Here is a 12,016-nt window from a genome sequence, read left to right as displayed (position 1 = left end):
GCACTTTAATCTTTGAGCCTTCTTTGAAGCTGATTTTATTAGGAGTAGTGAAGGTGGCTTCGGGCCATTCTGCCTTGTACCAACACCCATTTGTTTACCCAGAGATTGTTTTAATCTAAAATACTGGCCTAGTGTTGGACATGCTGGTGGGAAGAACTACTGCCTTTCATTTCTCACTGGGAATATGGGAAAGGAGCTGTCCCTTTAGGAAGCAGGTTTTTGGGCTAGGAATAAGAACATAATTCAAAGCCGGAGTTATTCTTTTCAACTCCAGTTTTGTTTTGTTTTTTTCCATTGATTTTACTTTTTAGGTGGCAGCCATGGTAGATTGAACTAATTTTTTTTGTGAAAATAATTTGTGAAAGAATTCTTGTTGGTATTTGGGGGTCAAAGGCAGCAGACTAGGAAAAAGAATTGTGAGAAGCTTTGGATTTGAGCCGTCTACCCACAGTGAACTTGAACAATCCTACCCCTTGGTGTGTGTCTGAGTTTTCTCCCCTGTACAAAACGAGGGTAAAGTAGATGATATCCGTGGTCCTTGGGGCGTATATGTTGTATGATGCTGGATTTTGTGACTTGTACTTCAGTAAGAGTGATCAGTCTGTTGACAAATGTGGTGCTGGTTGTGGAGCATGTCTTTAATACTGAAAGTAATCAGATTCTGAGTGCTTCCTGAGAGCGTGTGTTCTTGACGCATAGATTCTTTTTTCCCTGAAATCCACGTTACATTTATTGACTGTGTTGGTGACCAACCTGATTTAAAATTGGGCAGTCATTTTGAGCGAGTAGCATTAGGAATTACAACTTCAAGGTCATGTGTCCTGTTTAGGGGTGCAAGAGATGGATTTGCTGCAGTGGCCCTGAAGCCATCTCCATGTCTAGGCCACTGCCTTGGAGAGAAAACATCCCCTTCAACTCCCTCTCTTTGGCCAGCGTGGAGGAGCTTTGCTTGTACTGCTGCTTTGGAAGGGAAACATGGTGGTTATCAGGGCTATGGGAGATGGAGACTGGATCCCTTCAGAGAAGCTAGCCCAGGTGCCTGAGAGCTGCATGGGACCTGCCTGTAACTTTGAGGGCGAGAGAAGGTTGATTTGGGAGCCTCCACAGTGAGGCCCCAGCCACTCGGGAATTGAGTCATGTGAGCAGTGTGGGACCAGAGCTACTGTTCCTTGGCTTCCAGCCTGTTCCCCATCTTACCACACGTGAATCAGGACACAAACCAGACCAGGAGTCGAGGTTTCTGAAGGTCCTAAGAGCATGCTTTTTCTCTAAAGCATTTTGGAAATGAAAACATTGAAAGCATTTTGGATTCCATGGAGTAAAATCAAAATAATTTAATGCCTTCTAGTGAGATACCAAGTGTTTTTGACTTGAGGGGGTTATTCCGGTATTTCTGAGCATCTGTAGAGTATTGTGATGTCACTAATCCTGAGCCTTTGGAGAAGCAAGGTCAAGTGCAGTGCTGATTTATTTTGGTAATGAAGTCTCCTCCGTGGTTGACAGTGGGGCAAATGCAATCTTATAGAGGGGGAAAATGGAAAGCTCTCTTCACTTTGAGGTTTGGGCCATTAGAAAAGATGGCTTAATTTTCCCTATGCTACCTGGGTCGGTGGAGAGGCCGAGCCTTTATGTGGCTGGTCTCCACATGGATAGATTATTTCTGCTTGCGGTACCCTATGGGTAGGCAGTTGTTCTTGGGGATTATTAGAAGGAGGGTGAGACTTCTTTGACTGTTCTTAAGAGGTTACAAGCTCACTCCCTCTCTTCTCTGTGTTTTCTTTTTCCTTTCTTTTTCGTATTTTTACATTGCTGTGTGTCTCTTTCTCTGTGGAGAAAGCTGTAGAGTAGATAGCAGGAGGACAAGATGGCAGAGATGTTCTTGATCAGCAGAGTTGTCTGGAATTGAATGTCACAGGAACAGGTCACAGCTTAAAACAAGACAGAACAAAACAGTGAATCATGGGAATGTCTGGATGTGTTTTCTGTTGCACTTGAAAACCCTAGTCAGGCAGTGTGGTCAAATATCTCTCATGATCAAGTTAGGGACCGCAGCTAACATTCACTGGCTGCTTGCCTCAGAGACACGCAGTGTAGCACCTTAAAGTTTGAACTTTGGAATTGATATGAAGCCTGGCCCTACCTCTTCTAGACATCAGACTCCGGGCAAGTTGCTCTTCCTCTCTGTGCCTCCATTTCTTCAACTGCAAGAGAGATTTAGATAGATCTTCCTTCACAGGATCGTTATAAGAATTAAATGAACTTGTTGTGGTTTGGGATCCTCCTACCACGCTTGAACGGTGTCTGGCATAGAGTGAGAGTTAATCAGTGTTTCTGAAGTGAAAATAAAGAAGTGCTCTCTGCCAATAGCTGGGTTAAAGGCTTTACATAAAACTTCCATCTCATGCTCACAACAACATTTTGAGGTGGGTATTGTGATTCCCACTTTATAGATGAGGAAGCTGAGTCTAAAAGGGATATTGTGATTCCCACTTTATAGATGAGGAAGCTGAGTCTAAAAGGGATAAAGTGGCTTGTGCATGACCAGTATAAATGGTATAGCTGGATGCTTTCAAAACCAGCTCTGTCTGACTCCCAAACCCGGACTCTTTCCACTGTGCATTCATTCCTTTCTTGCTGGAGGTCATTATAAGTGAATTCAACAAGTCAGCATTGAGAGTACCGCCTGTATTCCGGCCCCGTACTAGGGGTTGTCAGGGATACAGCAGCGAGCCAGACAGACAAGTCCCTGCCCTCATGGAGCCATCACAAGTTCATTTGCAGGAAGCACTGACCTGAGGTTAGGGCTGTGTGCCAGAGCTTTCTGGGAAGTCTGAGACCCCTTTGAAGATGTTCACCTTCCACTTAGCCTTTTGAAGCCTGTTCTTGGCCACCAGTGTCCAGGGCACCTGGCCCAATGCTGGCAGGAAGAAAGCTTCTCAAATATCGCAGCGGGGAGGATCCCAGATCATAAGGCTGGCCTTGGTGGTGGCCAGAAAGATGTCTGGAAGATTCTGGTGCCCTAGGATCCTACAGGCAGCTTGGGCAGAACAATTGCTGGACAATTGATTTCTCCTTTTGTGAGCAGATATCTTCAGGGTCCTTGCTTAGGAGAGCTCCAGGGGTGCCCCCACTTTCTTGCTGGGTTGCCAGGCCTACTGGTCAGCCCTAGAGAGCTGAGTTGTGAGGCATAGAAAAATCGAGGAGGAAGATATCGCTGGGCCAGTCCTCCCTGGCTGGTCTTCCCCAGTTGCTGACCTGGGCCCTCCCAACCAGGGGAGCACAGGATTCGGACTCGCCTCTTTTGCTTACTTCATAGAAGTACAAGGTAGAGGAGAGAGGGGGCTGCTTCAGTGAGGTGGTGGCAGAACTGACAAGGGGACATCAGAAGGAGTGCACACAAGCAGGCGCAGGTGTGCGCCAGTTCATCAGTGCAGACAAAGCGGCTGACATCTGAGGTCCCCATGCTCCTCCTGCTCTGAAGAACTGGGCAAGGCAGTGCAGAGTCGTCCCTCTGGAAGACGGGGTACTTTCACGTCATTTCTATGGGGACCAGGAAGGTGGGCTACCTCTGTGGAGGCCCCAGCAGCCCTGATGTGGACATGGCTGTAGAATCTGAGCCCTGTAGGATCTCCAGGCCTTGGGAGAGTGAGCCTTGGGGCCTGACCTGAACTTGTTCTTCCCATTTCTCTGTCTGAACATCATGTGGCATCTTTGATTTCCTCTTTCTGTCTTACCTGTGATTTGGGATATTATTTCAAATGAATTTGCTAGAAATGTGAAGGACAAAGTGCTGTGCCCTTAGAACAGGCTAGAAGCTCCGTAAGGCAGGGGCCCCACCCTGTCTTGCTGGACAGAGAAGGTATCAGTGATGTATGCTGAATATATGCATGTGTGAGTTATTATTTAAAATAAAGAAAGGTGAGTAGGTAAACCTGAGTCCCGAGAGGAGCTGGCTAGAAAGAAAGGGAGAAAACAGAAAAAAAAAAAAAAGAGAGAGAGAGAGAGAGAAAGGTGTGTTGGTATATTTAATGGTCTTCCTAGACTGAGAAGGAATAAATACTGGTTTTTGCTCTGTGTGTTGGCAAATGTTAGTTCAAGAGGTAGGAAGGATTTCTACCCACATAAGCACAGCAACAGAACAAGGGTTAATTCTGGGATCCTCAGAACACATGAGTAATGGGGGATTTTGAAATAGTTTGGTTCCTGTGAGAATAGCAAAGCCAACGTCATCAGTGTTTGGACTGGGAAGTTTAACATAGTGGGGGTCTGACCTACAAAGGTTTATGCACAAGGTGTGAGCCCTTATGCAATCCAGGCAAAAAAATAGCTAATTAGGATGGCTCAAGAATTGGTCATAAGGGCGAAAAAAAATAAGAGAGAGAATGTTAAATTATTACCAAGTTGGAAACTTATGCTTTTCAACAGCCTTCTGTGGCAATGGATGAGCGCTGGGATTCGGGAAGACATGGATTCGGGAGTCGTTCAGTGAGGGCCTGTGCTGTGCGTGGACTGTGAGTGGGGACTACAGATGTAAAATAATTAAGAAAGCTGACCTGTTTGACCACTTAACTGTGTGCTAGGCACTTTCTCATTGCTTTAGAATGCGTCGACTTGTTTATTCCTCAGAACAACCCAATGATGAGGTTACCGTGACTATCCCTGTTCTATAGCTGAGGAAGCTGAGGCCCACCAAGGTCAAGTTACTTGCTCAAGGCCACAGTAAATAAGTCGGTAGAGTTGACGTTTGAAAGTCAGCTTGATACAACAAGCCAGTTAAGACAATTAACTACAATATTGACATGGAAGGAAGTATATTCTGTTCTAGAGAGATATACGGCTCAGTGGTAAGGCAGTAGAAAGTACGATTGTTTATGATTGGGGAATGCGCATGTCTATATTTGAAAATGCAAAAGGCTGGAAGAGTCAGAGTCTGAGAGGCAGACTTAGGTGAACTAACTTTCAATGGGAAAAGGCCACTTAGTGTTTTTTATTTTTTTTTTGCTTTTAAACTTACTTTGGATTACAGACCCCCTTTGAGAATCTATAGAAAGTTGTGGATCTCTTCTCCAAAAAAATGCATGCTTGTTACAGAATTGTTGCATATAATTGTTGCAAGGGATTTCTGAAGCCTAGGTTCACATTTGCTACTGTGGGGAGAGAGAGAGAAGGGGAAGGGCATTCAGGCCTAAGGGAGCAGCATGATAAAGGCACAGAGTCCTGAAAGGACCCAGCTCTGGTGCTCTTAGAATTGAGGGTGTATCCTGGAGGGGGATGGCAGATGAACCTAGAAATGTGGGCTGGCACTGCATTGTGGAGGGCCTCGAGTGCCATGCCAAGGTGTCCGGCGCTCATCCTGGGGACAGAGGGAAGCCATTGCATGTTTTCAGGAGAGGTGATGTGACTCAGCCTGGGTTTGACAAAGCCAAACTCTGAAGGCGTGAAGAGAAGTTAGATGACTATTGCAGTAGGCCAGTGGGAGAGGCTGAGCCTAAACTTCGGTACTGACGGTGCTGGCAGAGAAGTTTCAGAGGTCGAACCAACAGGATTGGCTGACCAGATGCAATTTGTGAAAAAGAAGATAGAGTTGAAGATGATTCCAGGGTTCTGCTTCTGGGTGGTGGGGAGGACGATGGGACTATCAAATGGATGGGGAGTGGAGACATGAGAAGCAGTTTGTAGAGAGGAGAGGAATGAGGAGTTGAATTTTGTTATGTGTCGGAGGTGTACCGGGTGGCCATCCAGATGAGGGTGATCTGTGGCGTTTGGAAATTCCTGCTTGGAGCTCAGGCAGCTTGGAGTTGCAGGGGTAGTTTGGGGGCTCATCACCAGAGAAGGGATGAGAATGGGGGATATGCGCAGGCTCACGTGTACTGTGGTGAAATGGGCATGGATTTTAAATGGAGTGTCTGTGTTTGTGGGAGAGTAAAAAGATTGCCTTTTTAAGAAAAAGATAGACCCATCAGTGGTTCCCAAGTCTGACCATCATCAGCAGAAGCACTTGAGAAGCTTAAAACAAGAGACATAACAAAAACAGACTCAAACCAGTTGAATCAGAATCTCTGAGAGTGTGGTCTGGGAATCTGTGTTTTTAAAAGCTCCCTGAGTAATTTGGGTGATCAGCCAGGTTTGAGAGCCACTGGGCTAAGCTACAGCCTGGGTCCAAGAGGACAGGGCCACATTTTTAGAGTTGGTAAAAGAAGCAAATGAGGAGGGAATGAGACTGACATTTGAAGCAGTCCTTACAGACTTTGGGTACAGGAAATGAGCTACATTATTCAGTTTATGCTCCCTGTGTACAGAGAGGGAACATTACCATGGCCCAGATTTGCCATGTACAGGAAGAGCCATGAGGTAGTATCTTAAAGGGCATAAAAAGTTAAAGGAAGACTTATTTTAGGACAGGGTAGAGACTTGGCCATTTGGTTAGTAGAGGAGAAAATATATGTAATTGAGGATATATATGATGGAATAGAACCAGGAAGAGACTTTAAAAGGAGTAGGGCTTCTTTTATTCTGATGCATAATGGCAGGAGAAGGGTCCAGGTAGAGGGCCCAGGGAGGGCATAGTGATTCCTTTCTTCAGATGAGAAGTAAGGCCATGTGAGCTGAGGTGGCTTATGGGCTTTTGAAAAATAGAGCAAGCTTAGTAGAGATACTGTGGGGGAATGGGATATGGATGCACGGGGGTGAGTAAAAGAATTGCTGAGCGGTGGAAGGAGGGCCTGAGAGAAGTTGGAGAACATTACTTTCTTCTTTTAATTGAAATTTTTATTGAGATAATTGTAGATTCACATGCAATTGTAAGAAATAATACAAAGATCCTTTGTACACTTTGCCCATTTCCCCCCAGTGGTTACATTTTGTAAAACTGTAGTATAATATCATAATGAGGATATTAATGTTGATATAATCCACTGATCTTATTCAGATTTCCCCAGTTCTACTTGTACTCATTTGTGAATGAGTGTGTATGTGTGTGTGTGTGTGTGTGTGTGTTTTATTAAGTTCTGTACAGTGTTATCACCTGTGTAGGTTTGTGTATCCACACCTCAATGGTACAGAACAGTTCCAACACCACAGGGATCCCCAGGGTTGCCCTTTTATAACCATACCCAATGCTGTCCTGCTTCCCCTGACTTTACCCCTAACTCCTAGCAACCATTAGTTATTCTCCATTTCTAAAATGTTGTCGTTTCAAACATGTTATCTAGTGAAATCATACTGTATGTAACCTTTTGGGATTGGCTTTTTTCCATTCATCATAATTCCCTGGAGATTCATCCAGGTTGTGTGTGTATCAGTAGTTTGTTCCTTTGATTGTTGAGTGGTTCCCTAGTGTGTATGTACCACAGTGTACTTACCCTCTCACCTGTTCAAGGGTATCTGGGTTGATTCTAGTTTTTGGCTATTACAAATAAAGCTGCTATGACTGTTTATATACAGGTTTTTGTGTGAACGTAAGTTTTCATTTCAGTGGGATAAATGCATTGCTGGGTCAAATGGTAGTTGTGCCTTCAGTTTTTTTTTGTTTGTTTGTTTGTTTTAAACTGCTCAAGTGTTCTTCAGAGCAGCTGTACCATTTTACATTCTCACTTGCAATCTAGGTTCTCTGCATCCTCACCAGCATTTGGTGGTATCACTATTGTTTGTTTTAGCCATTCTGATAGGTGTGTGGTGATATCCCATGTGGTTTTAAATTGCGTTTCCCTAATGACTAATGATGTGGAACATCTTTTCATGTGCTTATTTGCCATCTGTATATTCTCTTCAGTGAAATGTCTGTTCATGTCTTTTGTCCCTTTTTTAGTTGGATTATTTATATTTTTACTGTTGAGTTTTGGGAGTTCTTTATTTTAGATATGAGTTCCTTGTCAGGTATGTGGTTTGCAAATAGGTTCTCCTTGTCTGTAGCCTATCTTTCCATCTTCTTCACATGGGCTTCCGCAGAGTAAAAGTTTTAAATTTTGATGAGATCCAATGGATTAATTTTCCTTTTTGTGCATTGTACTTTTAGTGTCAAGTCTAAGAACTCATTGCCTAACCCTGGATCCTGAAAATTTTCTTCTATGTTTTGTTCTGAAAGGTTTCTGGTTTTATGTTTTACATTTAAGTCTATGATCTGTTTTGAATTAATTTTTGTACAAGGCGGAGAGCGTTACTTTTGGGGGAACCCACTGGCGTTACTATGTGATATATATATTTTTTTCTGCCAGGGGATTATTGGTTTATCCATATTTTGACAATGTCAAGGCTTGGGGCCTGAGACACCAAGGTGCTAGTGAGTGCATGCTTGCACCAGTCTAGGTAGGGACAGGGACAAGGTGAAGCTGGAGGGGCCGGCAGGTCCGTGACATGTGCTGCTCAGAGGCTGTGCACACGTAGGAGAGGTGGCGTGACAGGAGGCTGTGGTCATGCACAGGTGAGGAAGCATCTGAGGTTAGAGGTGGAGAGATTTCAAGTGACGAGTTTCAAGGTGTGGCCGCAAATGTTGTCAACTGATATGAACGTGGGTGATGGCCACTGGAGACATGGAAGTAGGACATGGTGAGGCTCATCAGCATTGACTGGATAATATGTTGACGTTGAAGTCCACAGTAGTGAACTGTGAATTTGCAAATAAACCTATCAAAGTGTAACCAGTTAGTAGGGGGATTTCTTTTTTTCTTTTTCTTTCTTTTTTTTTTTTTTTTTTGCGGTACATGGGCCTCTCCCTGCTGTGGCCTCTCCCGTTGCCGAGCACAGGCTCTGGATGCGCAGGTTCAGTGGCCATGGCTCACGGGCCCAGCCGCTTGCGGCATGTGGGATCTTCCCGGACCGGGGCATGAACCCGTGTCCCCTGCATCGGCAGGCGGACTCTCAACCACTGCACCACCAGGGAAGCCCAGGGGGATTTCTTTGAGGAGGACATGACCCCATGGATATGAATGGGAAGAGTTTGATATTGATATGAATGGCATGGGCCTAGTAAAGAGCAGGTGGCAGAACAGTCTGGCAAAAGGAACATTGGGGTCACAAGAAATTGCTAACATTCTCTGCCTTCCTCCTCCCAAATTCTTTGGCTGCCCTAAAACTATACCTATTTGTGATGTATCTATATGCCTTGTTGCCCTCATCTGTAGAATGGGGCGAGGAAATCAACATATTTCTCCATACCTCTCAGCCATGTTGAGAGAAAATGCAATTAAGTATGAGAAAGTATTTTGAACTGAATTCTAAAAATACTACTTTTCTTAGGTTAAGCCCCCCTGTTCATGGCACATTAGAAAGGTAGGAAAGTATATTTTGGAGCAGTCACTCAGGATTAAGTTGCCTAGCCTAGGTAGAGGGGTGTTTGGTTAAGGGAGGTACTTTGGTAGAAACATTTCAGAGTTTCTGCCAAAGAAGGTACTGGAGAAGGGGAGATCAGGGCAAACTTGACTAGGTCAGAGTCACAGCTGATGGAAGGGACCAGTGGGCAGTGGGAACCTGTTGCCGGCAGAGGCTGGGCAGGCCCCATAGCAGTAGCTTCCACTGGACTCACGGATGTGCACTTTTTTAGCTGCACGGCCCTGGGTTCCAATGCTGTCTCTCTTGTTTACCCCTGCTGCCTTCCACCTAGGGCTAGAGCTTCGATTCCTCTCTCTATAGCATTTCACTTGAGAGTGTGTCTTAATTTCTTAATACCATTGTTATTTAAATGTATCCCATTCCTTTGGTAGTAAGTGTTTAAAGTGGTCATTTTACAAATTATTGTTATTATGATAGTGTTCTGCTGATCTCTGTAGTAGAGGGCCTATCCTAGAGAATACTCAACTCAGTAAATTAAAACATATAAATGTGCTATGTGGTTAAGGTCATAGAAAAAAATCTGAAGGAATTTAGAACATGAATAGCAGTTGCTGCAGGCGGATGGGTTTATGGGGAACTCTGTGTGTCTATTATATATTTCTGTATTAATGGAGTTCTGTTAAATAGTGAACATATGTTACTTTGGGAATTAGAGGGAAAAATAATTATATAGTTTATTTTTTCCTCTGATTCTGAGTAAGAAATACTCATTAAAGAAAAATGTGGAAAATACCAAGAATGAGAAACAAGTCATATCATCCAGGTGGACAATGGCGTGGTGTTCACTAGGGATTAAGTTGGGTGGGCCACTGCAAGGTCCTGGTGGGCAGGAGAGCGGTGCTGGGAGAGGAGCTGGTGCCAACAAGCTGTTCCTTCCATGGGTTCATGGCCGAGGCACCGATCTGGGGAAACAGGTGGTTTGAGAGTGGTGGTGCTGGGGCCAGGAAGCAGGGCAGGGTGTTCTTATTATACATCGTAGGACATTGGTCCAGGAGTTCGACAGGTGCCCAGTCAGTTGGACCTGTCAGTCAGCTGTCCAGACTAACAGTGGCATTATTCTGATGTTCATGTTTTGTGGTAAAATGGTGATGGGAGAGACAGATGAAAGCCTTCAAATAAATCCATTCTTCCAGTGTCCACATGTTCACAGCAAGCTGCTACAACAGAAGGAACAGGATCCACATCTTTGCCGAGCTAATATTAATCGTTTAACTTGTACTTTAGGGTGGACATGCTTTATTTCTGGAGGGTTGCGGCCCTGTCTTTTTAAAAATGTCGGTAGTCTTTTTGATGACCATGTTATTCTTTGTAACAGATTCCTGGCAGGTAATCTTGTACTTGCATTGCCTTTAGGCAGAGGTGGGTGGATTTTAGAGTATGAAAACACTCTGGAGACTTTAGAGAGTACTATAAATTCTCATTTGATTATAATCATTTGATTTAATCACGGGTATATTTCATTTACTTGATATTTACCTGCTATGCCTTCACTACAGATTATTCCGTCTGCCCACCTTTCTTCTCTCAAATGCTTCAATTCCAGGTAAATAATAAAATCAAATCATTCTTCAAAGTCCATATGGATATTATTTCTTTAAAGCCTCTTCCTGTATCAGATATACGCCCTCTCCTTTCTGCCCTTTTAGAATACAGTCTGAAAGGTGTGACAGTGAAATTTCCTGCCTGGGACATTTAATTTATTTAAAAAAATTTTATGTAGTGTTGCAGTGCTTCCCCCTCTACAGGCGGTGAAATTGGTCATTAGCTGAAAAAAATTTCCATAGACACTGTTCTTCTTACAATAGCTGGAGGAACTTTTTAGGCTACCTTGAAAGCAAGTGCTCTGGGGGAAATGTAATTGATCACCCCAAAGCTCTGCAGCATCCCGGGTAACTTTGAACATATGTTAATAAGCTGAGTCCCCCACCCACCCACCCCCAGCCATTTACAAAAGTCCTAATTACTCACTCTGTGCCTGCCCTCTTCCCTGGGTCTGCCTCTGTGCGCTGTGACTTGCTTGCTATTGTGTTGAGACAGGCTTTGGCAAACTGTCTCTTAGATGAATGGTTCTATTACAAACACAGTAGCTTCCGTGACAGCTTAGAGGAGATTGTTGTTTATGACTGCTTTTATGGAGAGGGGTTTGGTGCACATTAATGTCCTGATAAAGACATTTGTACCTATAAAGTAGCCACAGCCTTAAACATACTTGATTGTGAATAAGGTATTGGGGCTGATGACATGCCAGATGTTAGGTATCGGATTGCATGTTTATTCAACTGTTGCTGCAGTCTCTGTACTTGGATGTGCCTTTGTGTTTGCTGTCTCACAGCAACACACAGACTGCAATGGCGATATGATCCTGATTATGGAAGATGCTGTTTGGGTTACTTGGATCCTAAGCTGTGTGTATTAGGAAGCATTCTCTCAGTCCCCGTGTGTCCTGAGACAGCAGTCATGAACAGTTGTTAGGTGAAGGGAATTGCCAGGTGGGATGACCACATGCATTGGGATAGGGGCCTTTTGAGATGGACGAATCTTAGTCAGGCCTGGACTGACCAGAGCAGGCATTGTGACAGAGATTGATAATAATAATAATAACGGTATTTATCCAGTGCTTGCAGTGTGCCAGGTACTGTTCTAAACAATTAACATCAACTCATTTAAGCCTCCTTACAAATCAATAGCT

General features: G+C 44.1%; 1 protein-coding gene across 9 annotated transcripts in view; it reads left to right on the top strand.

Moving 5' to 3' along the window:
• Positions 1 to 12,016, top strand: part of TEAD1 (TEA domain transcription factor 1) — a 260,521-nt gene that overhangs the window by 82,870 nt on the left and 165,635 nt on the right. For 2 of the 9 annotated variants that reach the window (XM_060159643.1, XM_060159642.1), the window contains exon 1: positions 3,723 to 4,511. The exons of the other annotated variants lie outside the window; for them this stretch is intronic. The gene's annotated coding sequence lies outside the window, so the exon portion shown is untranslated. Of the gene's footprint in view, positions 1 to 3,722; positions 4,512 to 12,016 lie in introns of those variants that run through there. 9 annotated transcript variants of the gene reach the window in all.

The sequence above is a fragment of the Lagenorhynchus albirostris genome, chromosome 9 (genome assembly GCF_949774975.1).
Source record: "Lagenorhynchus albirostris chromosome 9, mLagAlb1.1, whole genome shotgun sequence".
Taxonomy (NCBI): Eukaryota; Metazoa; Chordata; class Mammalia; order Artiodactyla; family Delphinidae; genus Lagenorhynchus; species Lagenorhynchus albirostris.
This window is presented reverse-complemented; position numbering and strand designations above follow the sequence as displayed.